Source organism: Rutidosis leptorrhynchoides, chromosome 2, assembly GCF_046630445.1.
Source record: "Rutidosis leptorrhynchoides isolate AG116_Rl617_1_P2 chromosome 2, CSIRO_AGI_Rlap_v1, whole genome shotgun sequence".
Lineage (NCBI taxonomy): Eukaryota > Viridiplantae > Streptophyta > Magnoliopsida > Asterales > Asteraceae > Rutidosis > Rutidosis leptorrhynchoides.
Genome location: NC_092334.1, coordinates 140,999,928 through 141,007,547, shown reverse-complemented (window position 1 = coordinate 141,007,547; position 7,620 = coordinate 140,999,928).

The window sequence follows — 7,620 nt, the reverse complement described above, 5'->3', positions numbered from 1 at the left end:
ATTTGTTCGCTAATCGTTGAGAACAATTGAAGGGTATTTGAATAGTTCAAGAATTTTAGGATTTAACTTCATAGACTTTGCTTATAGTGTCGGAAACGTTAAAGATTAAGTTTAAATTTGGTCAAAAATTTCCGGGTCATCACATCACCACCCAAGAAAACCCTCAGAATGAAAACATAAATATGTTTTTAACGACATATGAAAAACCAAAAGTGGAAGATGAGGAGGCTTCAAATTGGAGTGATGAAGAAGAATTTCTATATAAACTTCCCATTCCAAGAAACGAAGAAAAATGTGAACAAGTAGTTCAAGTAGAAGTGAAAGAACCAAGAAAAGATCACCCGGAAAAGGTTAACAAACCAACTCTACTTACTAAAGTAGGAGACCTAGGTGAATTTATCATTTCTTTCTTGCTTAATGATGGTGCTATGTATAATGGGCTTGCAGATTTAGGAGCGAGTGCAAATGTTATGCCTCTTTCCTTATATAAAAGATTAGGTGTAGGTAAATTAAGACCAACCAGAATAGGTGTTTAATTATTTGATCAAACCATTAAACACCCGGTTGGAATAGCCAACAATTTACTTGTTAAACCAAACTTCATAGTTATTAATATGGAGGAAGACCTTGATATTCCTCTAATTTTAGGTCACCCATTTTTAGCAACCACCGAGGCGTTCTTTGATGTAAGAGAAGGTAGAATGACACTTAGGCATGGTGATAAATCGGTCACCTTTGTGAATCGAAAGTTTCAATCTTCACCAACCAAAACTGTTGAACCAATAAAAGTGCCTAAGTGTGGGGAAGATGAAGCAACACCCAATGATGACCTGATAACAAAGAACCCCGTTGTTGATACAAAACTAGATGGACCCGTTTTTAACAGTTCAACGAAGAAACTTTATAAACGGATTCAAGATGCTAGGATTAAGGAGAACTTTAAGTTATGTAACCGATTAGGATCCAATTTATCGCCTAAAGAAAATGCGATGTTAATTGAATTTGTGAATGTTACAGAGGAAATCAACAAATGGCTTGAAGCAAAAGTCAGAGATATGCAAGTTGTTGATGTTCCAGTTGAAATTAATAATGAAGTTAATCACAAGTTCGAAACCACAGCTAGATAAGTGTGGGGAGATTCAAATGTTTTAAAGGATAATATGAATTTCTGTTAGAGTTAGATGCTCTGTTTTCGTGTAGTTCTCGAGAATGGAATCCGAATGGTCTTTCCCTAGAAGACCCTAAAGAACTAGTCTTCTCCCTCCATTCTGAATTTTTATTTCTTTTAGGTTTTACGAGATGAAGAATTCCTTTGATTTGAACCATGGTCTACTACTACATGCTATGATTACTAAACGTAATAATAACATCTTCCCGAGTGAGCTGGTATCATTCATAAGAGGCAAAATGGACGAAGTAAGGAAAGAACTCAGGAAGAATCATAATAATATACATTTTGGTAAAGGAAAATCAAAATCCGCAACAAAAAGAAGAGCACGACACTTTGAAAGATGTCATAAATGCGGAAAATGGTCACACGAAGGTGTAGTGACCCGAACTTTTCCATGTTTATATATATTAAATGAAATTGATATTTATATGATTAAGTCTTTCCAACATGTTAAGCAATCACACTTGTTAAGACTTGATTAATTGAAATAGGTTTCATATAGACAATTGACCACCCAAGTTGACCAATGATTCACGAACGTTAAAACTTGTAAAAACTATATGATGACATATATATGGATATATATATAGTTAACATGATATTATGATAAGTGAGTATCTCATTAGGTATGTTAACAATGAGTGATATACATAAAAATGAGTTTATTGAATTAAGAAACTCGAAACGATATATATAACGATTATCGTTATAACAACGTTTTACTTAATACATATGAATCATATTAAGATATTATTACACTATGTTTAAATATGATAAATGATAAGTAAACATATCACTAAGTGTATTAACAATGAACTACATATGTAAAAACAAGACTACTAACTTAAGGATTTCAAAACGAGTCATATATGTAACGATTATCGTTGTAACGACATTTAAATGTATATATATCATATTAAGATATATTAATACATCATAATATCATGATAATGTAATAATTTAACATCTCATTAGATATTATAAACAATGGGTTAACAATATTTAACAAGATCATTAACTTAAAGGTTTCAAAACAACACTTACATGTAACGACTAACGATGACTTAACGACTCAGTTAAATGTATATACATGTAGTGTATTATGTTGTAATAATACACTTTTGGAAGACTTCAAGACACATATCAAAGTACTTCTATTTAACAAAAATGCTTACAATTACATTCTCATTCAATTTCATCAACAATTCTACTCGTATGCAACCCTATTCGTACTCGTACAATACCGAACTCCTAGACGTATATACTATTGGTATATACACATAATAATTCAGCTCTTAGCAGCCCTAGATAGTCAACAAACATGTGGAACTAATAATTAGACAACTAGCATGACTTATGAGCAAGGAAACAAAAACAAGAACTCCTTTTAACCCCACTCACCTTCACCACTCACCACCTACTCCATTTCACTTCCAATTTTCTTCCCAATTCTCTCTCAAAACACACACACACTCTTCCATGAACATCTAAGTTACTATTTTTTCCAGCAAAAATCATCAAATACAAGCTTTGGTTATTACCTATAATCATCATAAAAACAATCACTCAAGAACACATCAAGAACACTTTCAAGTTTACAAGTTTACTTCCAAGTTTCCTAATCCATTCCAAGCAATCATCTAAGATCAAGAAACCTTTGTTATTTATAGTAGGTTATCTTTATAAATCAAGGTAATATTTATATTCAAGCTTTGATTCAATTTCTATAACTATAACTATCTTAATTCGAGTAATAATCTTACTTGAACTTGTTTTTGTGTCATGATTCTATTTCAAGAACTACCAAGCCATCAAAGATCCTTTGAAGCTCAAGTTATTTTTTCATCATTTTCAGTAGGTTTACCTACTAAACTTGAGGTAGTAATGATGTTCATAACATCATTCGATTCATATATGTATAACTATCTTATTCGAAGATTTGAACATGTAATCACTAGAACATAGTTTAGTTAAACTTGTTCGCAAACAAAATTAATCCTTCTAACTTGACTTTTAAAATCAACTAAATACATGTTCTATATCTATATGATATGCTAACTTAATGATTTAAAACCTGAAAACACGAAAAACACCGTAAAACCGGATATACGCCGTCGTAGTAACACCGCGGGCTGTTTTGGGTTAGTTAATTAAAAACTATGATAAACTTTGATTTAAAATTTGTTCTTATGGGAAAATGATTTTTCTTATGAACATGAAACTATATCCAAAAATAATGGTTAAACTCAAAGTGAAAGTATGTTTTCCAAAATGGTCATCTAGACGTCGTTCTTTCGACTGAAATGACTACCTTTACAAAAACGACTTGTAATCTGTATTTCCGACTATAAACTTATACTTTTTCTGTTTAGATTCATAAACTTAAGTTCAATATGAAACCATAGCAACTTGAATCACTCAAAACGGATTTAAAACGAAGAAGTTATGGGTAAAACAAGATTGGATAATTTTTCTGGTTGTAGCTACGTGAAAATTGGTAACAAATCTATATTAATCATATCCTAGCTAACTCATATTGTATTATACATGTATTCTAATATATTATGTAATCTTGGGATACCATAGACACGAATACATTGTTTTGACATATCATATCGACCCATCTATATATATATTTCGGAACAACCATAGACACTCTATATGCAGTAATGTTGGAGTTAGCTATACAGGGTTGAGGTTGATTCCAAAATATTATATATACTTTGAGTTGTGATCTAGCCTGAGGCTTGTATACACGAGGTCGTGGATTGATTCAAGATAATATATATTGCTTTATTTTTCTGTACATCTAACTGTGGACAACTAGTTGTAGGTTACTAACGAAGATAGCTGACTTAATAAACTTAAAACATTAAAACGTATTAAAAATGTTGTAAATATATTTTGAACATACTTTGATATATATGTACATATTTGTTATAGGTTCGTGAATCGACCGGTGGCCAAGTCTTACTTCCCGACTAAGTAAAAATCTGTGAAAGTGAGTTATAGTCTCACTTTTAAAATCTAATATTTTGGGATGAGAATACATGCAGTTTTATAAATGTTTTACAAAATAGACACAAGTAAATGAAACTACATTCTATGGCTGGATTATTAAACCGAATATGCCCCTTTTTAGTCTGGTAATCTAAGAATTAGGGAACAGACACCCTAATCGACCCGAATCCTAAAGATAGATCTATTGGGCCCAACGAACCCCATCCAAAGTACCGGATGCTTTAGTACTTCGAATTCATCATGTCTGAAGGGAGTCCCGGAATGATAGGGGATATTCTATATGCATCTTATTAAGGTCGGTTAGCAGGTGTTCACAATATAAATGATATTTATCTCTATGTATGGGATGTATATTGAAATATGAAATCTTGTGGTCTATTATTACGATTTGATAAATATATAGGTTAAACCTATAACTCACCAACATTTTTGTTGACGTTTAAAGCATGTTTATTCTCAGGTGATTATTAAGAGCTTCTGCTGTTGCATGCTAAAATATGGACAAGATTTGGTGTCAGCATGCTTGTATAATATTGTTTAAAACTGCATTCGAGATTTACTTTGTTGTAACATATTAATATTGTAAACCAATATGTATTGGTAGTGTGTAAGTGTGATATTTTAGATTATCATATCTGGATAATCTAGGTGGTGACTTTTTAACCTTGTCGATAAAATAAAGGTTATGGTTTATTTTAAAAATGAATGCAGTCTTTGAAAAACGTCTCATATAGAGGTCAAAACCTCGCAACGAAATCAATTAATATGGAAAGTTTATAATCAATATGAACGGCATATTTCAGTTGGTATCGGAGCGTTGGTCTTAGAGAACCATAATTTTTGTATTAGTGTGTCTTACCGAGTTTGTTAGGATGCATTAGTGAGTCTGGACTTCGACCGTGTTTTTCTTTAAAAACGATTGCTTAACATTTTTTGTTGGAAACTATATATTATTAACATGTAAATATTATGTGATATATTAATCTCTTAACATGTTTGATATTATGTGATAGATGTCTACCTCTAGTACAAATCCCATCGACTCACCTAATAATAATGAAGAGTCGAATATACTTTGGGAAGATTCACAAATTCCCGAAGATGAACCGGAAGAGGAGGAACCGGAAGAGGAGGAACCGGAAGAAGAAGATGTTCCGAAGGAAGAAATATTTATACCTACAGTAAATCGATTAAATAAAAGAAAATCCTCAACCAACGGACCAAAGTCAAAAATGGTCAATGGTGTTTCCGCCAAGGAAGAAAAATATTGGGAAGATTACCAATTTTCCGATGAATCGGATCCCGATGAGGATTCCGATGATGTTATAGAACTTACATTGACCCAATTTAATAAAGAAAAATAAAATAATAAGGGAAAAGGTATAAAAATAGAGAAACCTGATTCCAACCCCGATGAACTTTATATGTATCGGCAACGTCCGTATTTCCTAAAATGTAACAATAACCCGGGAACCTCTAAACCACCAGGTTTTTCTAAACCATTGTGGAAAACGACGGCTCGTATTAGAGGAACACCATATATCCCTAGAAAATTAGGAAAACGAACCAAGTCCGAAGAAGATGAAACCTGTGATTCGGATTAGAGGGTTGTAATCATGTTGTGTATTATATGTATTGTAGTGTACTTGTACTTTTATGTTCTATGTAAAAATTGCTTGTATTGTTTGTTAATTATTTTTTTTCTGAATCTAATCCTTGTCTATTTTACAGTATAAAAACAAAATAGACGTTAAGGGTAGACAACCGAATATTTTAGAAGACCTACCAGAGGATATGATTGAGGAAATATTGTCTAGAGTCGGTCAGAATTCATCAGCACATTTAGTTATGGCGAAATTAACTTGTCAAACATTTGAAAGACTTTCTAGAAATGCCTTAGTTTATAAAAGGCTTTCCTTCGATAGGTGGGGTATATCACATTGGGGAGACCGTAAGTTACATCGTATTTTCTTTAAAGCGTTAAATGCAGGGAACCCAAATGCAATTTTACGCTACGGGTTAAGAACCTATTTTGACTCAACATATCCTAACATAGGATTTCGTGAGTTAGAAAGAGCTTCTAACATGCAACATAAAGAAGCATGTTATACCTACGGGTTAGTGATGTTCTCTTTTTACCAAAGTGAGAAAAAGAATATCGGATTACAACTTTTAAATAAAACCTTCCCACAAGTGACGGATTCAGTAGTTTGGGTGAGAAACAAGGTTTTTAGATTATTACGGGGCTGTTGGACATTACGAAACCCTCGTCCTTTTGACGACATTACAACATACTGCCTAGCCAATGGTCATAACGGTTACTTTCCACAAGACCAAGGATGGGAAGTCGTCTTAGTAAAACCAGAATGCATGATTTGTTTCTGGACTTATGAATTACGTATCTTTATTTCTTTTGCTGAACAACTTGCGTATTAACTAGAATTGTCTTTATAGCTGCCGAGTAGCAAAGTTATTATGTGTTATATTTCATCCTATATGTATAATAGCGGTATTGTAAGTTTGTAAAATATTGTATAAAAATTTGAACGCGAAATTTTATTATAATTAGTTTTATCATATAGAATTGTAGTAGTTGAATTGTATATTAGCTACTAAGTATGAACTTAACGGGTAGGTACTACCCGAATTAAAACTATAAAACGCTAATATGAAGAAAAAGCTTTTATAAATGAGTTCATACTATGCTACGAAATACTATTGACTACTTTTAAAATTCTATATGATTAACTTAATTCTTTTGGGCTATTTTTGAAGGAAATGGCACCGACGAATTGTCAGAATTTGAACATGAGCGAGAAAGATTTCTGTGTTTTCCTTGCAGCAAACATAGCCGCAGTACAGGATGCGATGCAAAATAACAATAACTCTGGATCTAGCAGTGGAACTAATTCTACAAGAAATCGTGTAGGATGCTCCTACATAGAATTCACTACCTGCAAACCTTTGGAATTTGATGGAACCGAAGGACCAATTGGATTGAAATGGTGGACCGAGAAGGTCGAATCGGTGTTTACCATAAGTAAGTGTACTGAAGAGGACAAAGTTAAGTACGCTACGCATACCTTCACAGGTACTGCATTAACGTGGTGGAACACCTATCTTGAACAGGTAGGACAAAATGCTGCTTACGCACTATCGTGGTCGGCATTCAAGCAATTGATGAACGAGCAGTACCGTCCTAGAAACGAAGTCAATAAGCTCAAGGTAGAACTTAGAGAGTTACGAACACAAGGATTCGACATTACCACATATGAACGACGATTTACAGAGTTGTGCCTATTGTGTCTGGGAGCGTTCGAAGATGAAGAAGAGAAGATCGACGCATTTGTAAAAGGGTTACCAGTAAGGATTCAAGAAGATGTGAGTTCACACGAGCCCGCTTCCATACAGAAGGCAAGTCGAATGGC